General features: G+C 36.1%; 1 protein-coding gene across 7 annotated transcripts in view; it reads right to left on the reverse strand.

Moving 5' to 3' along the window:
- Positions 1 to 13,098, reverse strand: part of LOC142303212 (protocadherin alpha-C2-like) — a 465,288-nt gene that overhangs the window by 331,774 nt on the left and 120,416 nt on the right. The gene's annotated exons all lie outside the window — the stretch shown is intronic.

Genomic DNA, 13,098 nt, shown 5'->3' on the forward strand with positions numbered 1-13,098 from the left:
TATAAATATACCAAAGAATGAATCATTTTATTATACCTTGCAATTGCTTTGTTTATTTTTCTACTGGATCCAACAAAACTAGTATTTATATTAGGCTTATTTAATATAATAACGATAAATTTAATACAAATTCAGATAAAAATAATAATAATTTGAAAGTTAAATTCTGGATATTCCTTAGCCACAGTTTTTAGCAGTCTCACCTTGATCCCTGTTTATCAGATTTGTTTGAAATGGTCTGTAAAGTTTGTTAACATTTACTTAGTTAAACAAGAAAATGATAGTTAAAAATTGCCATTAACCGGCATCTGATATAAAAGAGGATCACAATGTTAACATCCAAAATGTTGATGAAGGCTCCAATACTGAAGTGCAAATGAGTTAGAAGAAAACTATGATTTGTAAAAAGTAAAGGGACTTTGGTATGTTTCTCTTATTGGGAAAAGTAGTGTTTTTCTACGACAAGAATAATGATTAATTGATTGATAGACTATAATTATTTCATAAAGCTTTTGTTTTAAATCAGAAATTGAAGAACCTATCCAATTTTTTAAAAAAATGGAATTAAAAATTGAATGAAAAATAAGATTTTTTTGTTCTTTATCTCAAGATCATTTTTAAGAGTTTATAGGATTTTCTCAAATTGCATTTTTTGGGTTGTAATCAATAATAATATAAATGATTGATAATTTCAATAACATAATAACAAAGAACAAAATAAAAGTAATAAATAAACAAAGCAATTATAACTAGTGTTTTTATGACGTGGTGGTTGTTCATTTTTGCTATAATTAGTTCCTTTTAAATCAGTCTAAGTAAATCTGATATATTAAGATCAAATGTTTTACTACATCTCCTTTTTTCACTTTTGCACAGTGAATACAGTTACTTCAATGCATTTTGATATAGCTAAAATCTTCCATTCATCTATTGTAACTTTTCTTTGAGTTTTTCCAGATCAACGAAGTATAATTTTTTCTAACTGCTACAATCTATACAATGCATATTCTAAATACCGGTGCCTAATTAAGTTAAAAAAACCCCTGCTTACTTAAGTATTTTAATATATGACAATATCTAGGGATAATAGATGGCATCATATCCTCAGTGGTATATTTTAAGAGTAACCTTTTGTTATGCGTTATTAGTAGTGAAGTTTAACAAACTTTATGATATATCTGATCAGAACAATTTCCTTCTATTTCCTCTCGAACTGATCTTTTTACAGGTATATCTGGAAATGGTGGGTGACAATTTTGAAATGGAAGGGGGATATTCTGCTGCAAGTTCTCATGAAGTGACAGATACAAGTACATCTCATCCTTGCATGGCTAAGATAGAAGTAACTATGTCAATGCTCCAATCCACTGGAGGGTAAACTTCAAAACCAGTTAAGAGTGGCTGAGCTGTAATCTTTTCACAATGCTCCAGGAAATTATTGGAAAACATGGAAATAGCATAGTACATGTATGTAACTTCTGAGTTAGATATCCTGCATGGCTTACTGTTCAGCAATGTTGCACCTCCAGTGGTTGGAGTTTGAATGACGTAATTCACACCTCAGGCATGTATGATTGAAATGGCAACAACCCTATTGGTTTATTATCAATAATTCCTCCTAAATCCTCTTCCATTATATATGTAAAAGAATTCTTTGAGCATAGGAATTTGATGACCTATCCGCAGATAAGCTCATCAATAACAAATCAGTTTAGGTAAGTTACTCATTGCTCCCATACTCAGCTGTTATTTTCTTTAGTGTTTGACAGATGTAAACATTTTGAGCAGAATTGCTGAGTTCAACTCCAGTCAAAGTGTAAGGGTCACTGATGACCATTGCTCACAACTGCAGCAAAACTTCTACGCGTAAAATTAGCAGCAGCAACTGGGGAGGGTATGTCAAACAGCACATGGATAAAGAAATTTGCTGTGGATAAAAAGCGCAGATAGGGTCTTATCTGGTAAGATATGGCAAGCTAACAGGTAGATGTGCTCATCCATAGAAGTTGTACCAGTTACAACTCCTATAAAGGCATGAAATGGCATCTGCTGCAGCCCCGGAAAAACGTATTGCAGATATAGGAGGAAGAAACCGGGATATGCCGTGCTGACACCAAACATCAAGTTGTTGATTAGATTTTCTTTTATTCAATCAGGTCTACGCATTTCGGAGGATGCAGCCTCCTTCCTTAGGACATTTTACAGAAAAATCAACAGTGGACTTGATTTTTCTGTAAAATTGTCCTGAGGAAGGAGACTGCATCCTTTGAAACGCGTAGACCTGACTGAATACAAGAAAATATAATCAAAAACTTGATGTTTGGTGTCAGCGCGGCATATTCTGGTTTCTTCCTTCTATATCTGCAAGCAGCACATGGAGACAGACATGTAGCTGAATTGCTCCGATGCTCCTCAGCTATTATAGCAGCTCAATCCAGCTAAAAACAGCCTAACTTCTTATCGTTTACTGCTAAAGGCACAATACTACAAGAAGCATAAAGGAATTGAAATCTTGAAGAGGTAAATAGAAAAAAAGACATATGGAACTTATCAAGTTCTTCCCTGCATTTGAGAGCTCTCAAGATAGTGTGTCAGACCCCAGCGCGGTAGCTCCGTACTGAATGCAGCAGAGTCCAGCGTTGCCAAAGAGTTGAATAACTTCTTCTGCCTTCCAGACCCACTATATATGCTAGCTTCCTCAGACAGCAGTCCATCCTATGCATCCCCTACTGGATGTTTTTTTGAAGCGGCACTCAACTTCACTGCAGTATTGCCAGAAATTGGGAAGGGCCATGTTACGGGTGTTAATACACATTTATTACTGCCAACTTCACAGGCATGGGGTAACTCCTCAATGAACACCATTGAGGTTGCAAAATATGTGCACGTTACTACCACATGACCCATAACAGAGTCCACAATGAGGATCTAATTAGCCAATCTAAAATCCTCTATCCAAAAAGACTTATTATATGCATTTCAGGATTTTCAAAAGGAAATCTCCAATTTATGGGAACGCACAGCATATGTGGAAAAAGTTATGATGTGTGGTCTCAATAAATACAGCGGGGGAAGAAGTTAATGCCATTAACATTAAACTTGCGAACATTGAGGACAGGTCATGCCACAACAATACTCACCTGAGAGGCATTGCAGAGACAGTAAAAACTGATGATCTCAAGGATTTCCCTGTGGATTATTTCTCCAGTCTTATGCCTGAACCATCACAATCAGATCTGGTGATTGACAGGGCTCATAAGCTGCTAAAACCTAAAAATCTCCCTCTGGCAACCCCTAGGGATGTAATAGTGAGAATTTATTTCTTTCATGTAAAAGAGAAAATAATAGATAATAGCCCATAACTGTCCTTCTATTCCAGACCACTTCTGTAATATCACTCTGTTTACTGATTTAGCAGCTATGCTTGCCCAGAGAAGGGCAATTGCTAATAGCACAAAAATCCTCAGGGATTATAAAAATCAATATAAGTGGATTCCCAGTTAAATTGCTGATAAATAAGGACAGATCTAGACAAATGGTGCTTTTTAGAAAAGAAGCTGTAGAACGCTGCAAAGACTGGAACCTGATATCTTCATTAACTGACATCCAACCAAACAGACCTATTCCAGACCACCTGCAAGAAAAATAGCCAATATTCCCTGGCAAAAGACAGCTTAACACCTAAGGTTGATGCTTTGCCACAGAGGGCAACCTATCTTTTTTACAAATCAGAAGATAGGTAATGGAACTGACTATTAATGTTTCTGTATATGCTCAGCTATGAGCTTAGGCTAACAGGTATATCAAGCTGGCTCTAAAACATTTTTTATTTTTCTACTCATATGATTTACAGCACACATTTTGAGTCTATCAATGATGCTTAAAATTGGTATATATTAATGCTTAGGGTTTAAATCCCCCATATAAGAAAACATTGCTGTGGAGAGAAGCTATGCAAATGAACTCAATGTCAAGCAAATTTACTCAATGTCAAGCAGCAGCTGCAAAAGCAAACAAGATTTTAGGGTGCATAAAAATAGAGATGGGATCCTAACGTATTGTTACACCTCTATAAATCACTTGTAAGGCCACATCAAGAATATGGGATTCAATTTTTTGCTCCACATTTTAAAAAGGATATTCAGAAGTTAGAGTCAGAACAAATGTGGCCAACTAGATTATTGCAAGGAATGGAGGCCTCCCATATGATGAAAGGTGGAAAAGTTGGATTTGTTTAGCTTATAAAAAAGACGTCTCAGAGGAGATGTCATTTATATATGTAAATATGCAGTATGTCTGGTGAATACAAAGGACTGGCACATGACTTATTCCTTTCAAAGACAATACTAAGGAGCAGGGGGCACTCACTGCGACTGGAAGAAAGGCGATTCTGGCAGCGAAATACGATAGGATTATTTACAGTTAGACCAGTCAGATTGTGGAATGGGAGGTAGCAATGGCAGATACTAGATCAACTTGCAAAAAAGGGCTGGATGATTTCTTCAATACACATAACATTGTCGTTATAAATGATTTAGTGATTAAATGTATAATTGGTGGAGTATGGTTGAACTAGATCGACCTAGGTCTTTTTTCAACCTATGTAACTATGTAAATCTTATGTTCTTTGTGTTCAAGAAACATCTCAACAGAGATGAACTTTTGGTTTTAACCCCTTCACGACCCATGACGGATCTATCCATTTTTTAACAGCTGACATGTGCACCTGCAAGTTACAAGAGGAATCGCTTCCACCTGCAACTTTTAACCCCTTACATCTCGCTGCCAAAGTCTGGCAGCGAGATGTATATCCGCGCGGCCATTATTTTCACTTACCGCCCCCATGGGAAGTCACGTGCGTGATCACGTGACTTTCGGTGGTTGCCATGGTAGCACAGGGTCATGTGATGACGCCTGTAGGTAACATGAGTCACTTTCGGTTTCACTCAGTCGGGAGCCGAGTGAAGCAGAAAGTGAGCATATCTGCTGTTTACAGCTGTGTAGCTGTGATCAGCAGATAAGGCAGAGTTCAAATCCCCCCCTTTCATCCCATTGAAAATTAAAGGGTTATAAAAATAAAAAATATACAGATATTTGGTATCGCCGCGTTCAGAAATGCCCGATCTATCAAAATATAAAATCAATCAATCTGATTGGTAAATGGCGTAGTGGCAAAAAAATTCCAAAAGCCAAAATTACATTTTTGGTCACTGCGAGTTTTACGCAAAATGCAATAAGAGGCGATCAAAGCATAGCATCTGCGCAAATTTGGTATTGCTAAAAACGCCAGCTCGAGTTGCAAAAAATAAGCCATCATTGAGCAATAGATCCAAAAAATGAGAACGCTACGGGTTTTGGAAAATGGCGCAAAACATGCGCCACTTTTATTGGACAAGCTTGTGATTTTTTTTAACCCCTTAGTTACAAGTAAACCTATACATGTTTGGTGTCTACAAACTCGCACTGACCTCAGGCATCACAACAACACATCAGTTTTACCATATAGTGAACATGGTGAATAAAATATCCCAAAAACTATTGTGAGATCACACTTTTTTTGCAGTTTTTTCACACTTGGAATTTTTTTGCTGTTTTGCAGGACGCTATATGGTAAAACTTATGGTTTCATTTAAAAGTACAACTTGTCCCTCAACAAAACAAGTCCTTATATGGTAAGATTGATGGAAAACTAAAAAGTTACGGCTCTCGGAAGAAGTGGAGCTAAAAAAGAAACACGGAAAAACGGAAAGTGCCTGGGCGCTGAAGGGGTTAATAATGTGTGCTGTGCTTTTGAATTTATAATGCTAGATATTAAAAGTTATGTTTTAATTGTACAAAATTAGTTTTTAGTTTAGGGGTCTTTATTTGCCTTTGGCAAATTGTAATTAATTATCTATACCCCTACGTTGACTAAGAATGTTTTTTTGTTCTTTGCTCAGTGAATTCTCTTTTCTTCAAAAAATTCTGGGATTAGGATAGGGAAAATGGAGCATCATATTTCTTTATTTACTGATGATGTGGTTCTGTGCGTTACCAACCGTCATGACTCGCTAGCCCACATTTTTTCATATTATTAATAAATTTGATGAAGCTAGTTTTTATATTTTGAACATGACTAAATTAGTAATTTTGAATATTGGAAATTCTGTCACCATGCAACACTCTTTTTAAAAAGACTTCCTATTTATCTGGGCAGACGATGCAATACAGTATCTGAGTGTTTTACGCTTATAGTTAATTTTTTGCACACATAGTATTTCTAAAGATGTCCAGAAATAAAGCAAGTTCCCTATCTCTTGGATAGGTCATATTTCCATAGTCAAAATTATGCTTCTTTCCATATTATATTATTTCCGCAACCTTCCTATTTTTCTGTCTGTATGAAAAAAACTTAAAAAACTTCAAATACTTCTATAGGGTTTTATTTGCAATTACCAAAAAGCAAGAGTACCAGAAAAAAAAACCTTTTCCTTCCTATTGAACGTGGTACCTGGGATGCCCAGATATACATAAGTACCACTATGCTTCCTTGCTGGACAAACTGAGGTACTGGTGGAATGATGACACTTCTAAATTATGTGTTGAATTCAACACTCAGCTGGCTACCCTAAAATGTCTCTATTACTATGCCACCTTATGGCACCTAAGGTTTTCAAAGGCTTTTTGAGTCCCCAATCACCTACTTTGTAGGCAGGTTTTGCTAAATGAATAAAAATTTGCATTACCCATTATTACTCACTAGACAAAATAAATTACCATATTAATTCTTTCTATTATTCATTCTATTCATGAATTGATATCTAAAGGTATTGTGATGAATATCATGAGATCTAATATATTGTTTTACCCTTTTAACTTTAATAGATACATTTCTTATTAACAGAAGGGATTTTTTAAGTATCTTCAGATCAGACATTTTGTTGGTGGACTAATATCAACTCAAGATCCATTAAAATCTCCTAATGAACATTACTTCTCTGTTAATAAGATTCTGGCAAAGGGGATTCAAAAGCATATGAAGCTCTTTCCACTTCAGAAGTGCCTCACTTCCCTTCCTGTATTTCCAAATGGGAAGAGGGCTTAGGACATATACCAAAAAGGACTGGTTATACATATTTTAACTGTCCCAAAAAAATCCTCTGATTGTATGAATTATCTATACCACCTACAGATTAAACAGAATCTTCACCCAGCTGTCCAGCTTATGTTGGAGATGCCGATTTGTTATTGATGGCATATCTTTTGATGGAACTTAATATTGCTATGACCTGACAAGCCCTTTAATGGTGATACATTTTTAGGTATAAATGCTATGAACATCTTTTCTCCTAAAATATATAAGCTTGCTAATTAATTCTGAACTTCAGATGTAAAAAAAAGACCATTTAGCCAGTTCTAACATTTTCCTGAGTTGCAGTTTGTTGTTGCATTTATGTCTCAGCACACATATTGAATATAAACCACTTATAATATTATTAAAATTTGGATATGAATATTTTTTCAATTTTCAAAGTCATCTTGACAATCATGTGTCCCATAGAAAATAGAGAAATCCATTCAAACAGATTCACACTTGTGCAACAACTGGGAACCTTAACAAATGCTTTAGAAAAGTAATAAAACAAATACTAATTAGTGCCAAGATTGCTAACAGTCTTACTCCTTATTCAATGAAAAGTGAGAAAATTAATTTTACAAAAGTCACTTTCCATGGTGTTTTTTCCATTTTCAGAGATATTGAATAAGCTTATATAAAACTTGCAATCAACTATTTAACGATAACTATTAAATATCTTAGCTTTTAATCATTCAACATTTTTTAAAAATAGCAATGACATTTTGCAAGGACCATACCATATCTGTAGAGATATCATATGTGGTTTATAAAGAACAAAAAGTAATGGATATTCAGTTACTAAGCAAATTTCATTAACAATACACAGAATAAAAAGAAAGCAAAAGCACAATTGTTGTATACCTGGACTATTTCTAACCAAGTTTGGCCCATTTTATATAGTTGGCTAGATTTAATCACATATCATTATTCTAGTGTTAGGAAATATGTGCTTACTAATTTATTTATTTTTCTAAATGTCACCTTTGACCCAATATGTTTTTGTTTAGTCTGCGACACCAATATTATAGCTTTTTATTTAATATATAGTTATAGCTTTTTATTTAATTAACACATTAAAAATATACTTAATAATTATTTTTTAATTGATCCATTTGTTTTAATCTTTTAAGCAGTTATTTTTTTTAATTTCTGCATTGGTCAAGTATTTTTTAAGTTTCTAACAAGCCCAGATACATAACAGAATACTCAAGTTTTGCCGTAAAGGAACTGGTCTTTGATAACATTGAAACATTTGGGGATAGTTCTAGATTTTTTCCATATTTACTCATCAGGACAACAATAGTACCACACCCACAAACTCCATTTTGTATTTTTAGGCAGTAACCAATGTATCAGTGCAAGAAATACTATACAACCTTCTAAGCTACGAGTTACTGCTAAAAGCATAAAGAAAAGTCCTTATCTTGCATTTGTTTTATAAAACGTATCAAATACTATATATAACCCTTTCAATCAAGAATGGAATAATTAATGGAAAAACGTTTTTATACATAAGTTAGTATAACAACTGAGACAATACTTAAAGGAAACCTGTTAAGACCCCTGTGCACCCAGAACCATGAGTAGTTCTGTGCACATATCTGTAATCACTGACTAATAGTTCCTTTATGTGGTAGCATTGAGAAACAGATCTTTAGAAAAACTATTTCTAAAAACTGTTTATGAGATGCTACTTAGACCTGTGACTAGTCACAAGAGCGTTTGTTCCCCCGACTAGTCAGCCCATTTACCATATTATCATGCCCCTGTAGTTGTGATAACATGCTTTACAACAGCCAGTGTCATCGGCAGTGCGATACAAAGCCTTGCATGCACATGACTTTGTACCCCTCAGCACTGAGCTTTTCTGATGTCGGATGTGTGCATCTAGGCTTCAGAGGGGCATAATGCGCATAACTGGAAATGCATACAACTTCCAATCATGTGCAGTGAACCTCTCTGATGCTGGGTTGCATATACCCAGCATCGGAAAACCTCATGTTGAAGGGTACGAAGCCATGCACATGCGTGGCTTTGTATTGAGATGATGACGACGTTGGCTGTTGTATAGAAGATTCCCAGAATAACACATGTTGGTTGCACATGTGCCAGTTCATACATTTATTAGTTTAATTACTGGAACTTCTGCCTCTACTGAGTATTTTTTTTTAAAGTTGGCAGATAACGTAAGTTGGGTTATGTTTTTCGGTTTCAAAAAAGGCCCTGGCTAGGCTACCCTTGCTGCTCATGCGAACTGTAGACCCGCAACCGCTGCTGGCCACAGCCAGAGTTGGAGCTGAGGATGCAGTGCTTGGCATGGTTGTATAACTATATATTTGTGTGGGAAGTGGCAACATAACTCCATATCTTTCTCCTATGCTGAGCTACTCAGCTGCGTGCCTCTGTGTTCAAGCCAAGGGGGATCTACAGCCTCATTGTCATCCTCTCTGTTGTCCCACTCCTTGCCCTAACAGTCATCCTCCTCCTCTTCCTACCCTGACAGCACAATACAGTATGCCTCTTGTGCTTTATGCATCTGAGTCTCATCATCACCTCCATACATGGGGTTAACTTCTGGTGATGATGAGAGTCTGGATTTTGCTCGGACCCTACTTTGTCCGACCACCCAGATCATCTGAAAAATATTTTGGACAATGATGCAGATGCTCTCCTCCTCTTGAGTCAGTGAATCTTTGGAGCAGACCTCTAACACCCATGGAACAGAATTTGTGAAAAGCTGTGCAAACTCGCCCATCTGTGGTTCCCCAAAGCCAGTTGGCTGGTTGGAGAGTTGTGATGTGGAGGGAAACAAGCGTAATTGGGGTGCCACCTTTGAGGACTGTACTGTGTGTAATGTTGAGGTGGAGGAAGAGGAGAAGAGGTCACTTGATGCAATGCTTGCCATCCACTGAAGCACTTGCTCTTTCTGGTCGTCATCTACAAGTCATACCGCTGTGTGGCTGCCAAAGAAATGGAAGGGAGTAGCCCATCCAGTAACACAAGTTGTCAGTTGTCTTTGGATAAGACAAGACACTGTTTGTTCAGTAAAGCTTTCAGTAATATTAGCACAAACTTTTCGTACACCTTGAACACCACGCCTACTCCTCCTTCTATCATGACTGCAGCTGTTTCACAACCCTATGCCCACACCTGTCAGTCACCTGTCACTAAATTAGCAATGACTAGTTATATGATGAAATGGCAATTGATGACTGAACCACAGATTTTGCTATTTTCAATTAGATGATAAAATTGCAACTTGTGCCTGGACCACGAAGTAGCAATCTCTATTTAGATGATGAAATGGCAATTTTTGGTTGAACCACAGATTTTTCAATCTCTAAATGATGAAATGGCAATTTTTGCCTTGACTATTGATTTTACAATCTCTATTTAGATGATGAAATGTCAATTTTTGGCTGGACCACAGAATTTGCAATCTCTAATTAAATGATGAAATGACAATTTTTGGCTACATCACAGATTTTTCAGTCTCTATTTCAATGATGAAATGGAATTTTTTACCTGCACCACAGATTTTGCAATTTCTATTTCAATGATGAAATGGCAATTTTTGGCTGGACCATAGATTTTACAATCTCTAATTAGATGATAAAATGGTAATTTTTTTGCCTGGACATCAGATTTTGCCATCTCTATTTAGATGATAAAATGGCAATTTTTGGCTGGACAACAGATTTTTAAATTACTATTTAGATGATGAAATGGCATTTTATGGCCGAACTAAAGATTGTGCAATGTCTATTTAGATGATAAAATGGCAATTTGTGCCTGGACCGTGAAGCAGCAATCTCTATTTAGATAATGAAATGGCAATTTGTGGCTGGACTACAGAATTTGAAATCTCTAATTAGATTATGAAGTGGCAATTTTTGGCTGTACCACAGATTATTCAATCTCTATTTAGATGATAAAAAGGCAATTTTTTGCTGGATCACAGAATTTAAATCTCTATTTAGATGATGAAATAGCAATTTTTGGCTGTATCACAGATTTTACAATCTCTATTTCAATGATGAAATCGAATTTTTTACCTGTACCACAGATTTTGCAATTTTTATTTCAATGATGAAATTGCAATTTTGGCTGGACCATAGATTTTACAATCTCTAATTAGATGATAAATGGCATTTTTTTTTGCCCGGACATCAGATTTTGCCATATCTATTTAGATGATAAAATGGCAATTTTTGGCTGGACAACAGATTTTTAAATTACTATTTGGATGATGAAATGGCATTTTTTTGGCCGAACTAAAGATTGTGCAATGTCTATTTAGATGATAAAATGGCAATTTGTGCCTGGACCATGAAGTAGCAATCTCTATTTAGATAATGAAATGGCAATTTGTGGCTGGACTACAGAATTTGAAATCTCTATTTAAATGATGAAATGTAATTTTTTTGCCTGCACCACAGATTTTGCAATTTCTTTTTCAATGATGAAATCGCAATTTTTGGCTGGACCACAGATTTTGCAATCTCTAATTAGATGATGAAATGGCAATTGTTGGCTGGACCTCTGATTTTGCAATGTCTATTTAAATGATGAAATAGCAATTTTGGATGGACCACAGAATTTGCAATTTCTATTTAGATGATGAAATGGCAATTTTTGCCTGGACCTCATATTTTGCAATCTCTATTTAGATGATAAAAGGGCAATTTTTGGCTGTACCACAGATTTTGCAATCTCTACTTAGATGATGAAATGGCAACTTGTGGCTGGACTAGAGAATTTTCAATCTTTAATTAGATGATGAAATGGCAATTTTTGGCTGGACCTCTGATTTTTCAATTTCTATTTAAATGATGAAATAATAATTTTGGATGGACCACAGAATTTGCAATTTCTATTTAGATGATGAAATGGCAATTTTTGCCTGGACCTCAGATTTTGCAATCTCTATTTAGATGATATAAGGGCAATTTTTGGCTGTACCACAGATTTTGCAATCTCTACTTAGATGATGAAATGGCAACTTGTGGCTGGACGACATACAGTTAGGTCCAGAAATATTTGGACAGTGACACAATTTTCGCGAGTTGGGCTCTGCATGCCACCACATTGGATTTGAAATGAAACCTCTACAACAGAATTCAAGTGCAGATTGTAACGTTTAATTTGAAGGTTTGAACAAAAATATCTGATAGAAATTGTAGGAATTGTACACATTTCTTTACAAACGCTCCACATTTTAGGAGGTCAAAAGTAATTGGACAAATAAACCAAACCCAAACAAAATATTTTTATTTTCAATATTTTGTTGCGAATCCTTTGGAGGCAATCACTGCCTTAAGTCTGGAACCCATGGACATCACCAAACGCTGGGTTTCCTCCTTCTTAATGCTTTGCCAGGTCTTTACAGCCGCAGCCTTCAGGTCTTGCTTGTTTGTGGGTCTTTCCGTCTTAAGTTTGGATTTGAGCAAGTGAAATGCATGCTCAATTGGGTTAAGATCTGGTGATTGACTTGGCCATTGCAGAATGTTCCACTTTTTTGCACTCATGAACTCCTGGGTAGCTTTGGCTGTATGCTTGGTGTCTTTGTCCATCTGTACTATGAAGCGCAGTCTGATCAACTTTGCGGCATTTGGCTGAATCTGGGCTGAAAGCATAATCCGGTACACTTCAGAATTCATCCGGCTACTCTTGTCTGCTGTTATGTCATCAATTAGCACAAGTGACCCAGTGCCATTGAAAGCCATGCATGCCCATGCCATCACGTTGCCTCCACCATGTTTTACAGAGGATGTGGTGTGCCTTGGATCATGTGCCATTCCCTTTCTTCTCCAAACTTTTTTCTTCCCATCATTCTGGTACAGGTTGATCTTGATCTCATCTGTCCATAGAATACTTTTCCAGAACTGAGCTGGCTTCATGAGGTGTTTTTCAGCAAATTGAACTCTGGTCTATTTTTGGAATTGATGAATGGTTTGCATCTAGATGTAAACCCTTTGTAT

The sequence above is a fragment of the Anomaloglossus baeobatrachus genome, chromosome 4, assembly GCF_048569485.1.
Source record: "Anomaloglossus baeobatrachus isolate aAnoBae1 chromosome 4, aAnoBae1.hap1, whole genome shotgun sequence".
Taxonomy (NCBI): Eukaryota; Metazoa; Chordata; class Amphibia; order Anura; family Aromobatidae; genus Anomaloglossus; species Anomaloglossus baeobatrachus.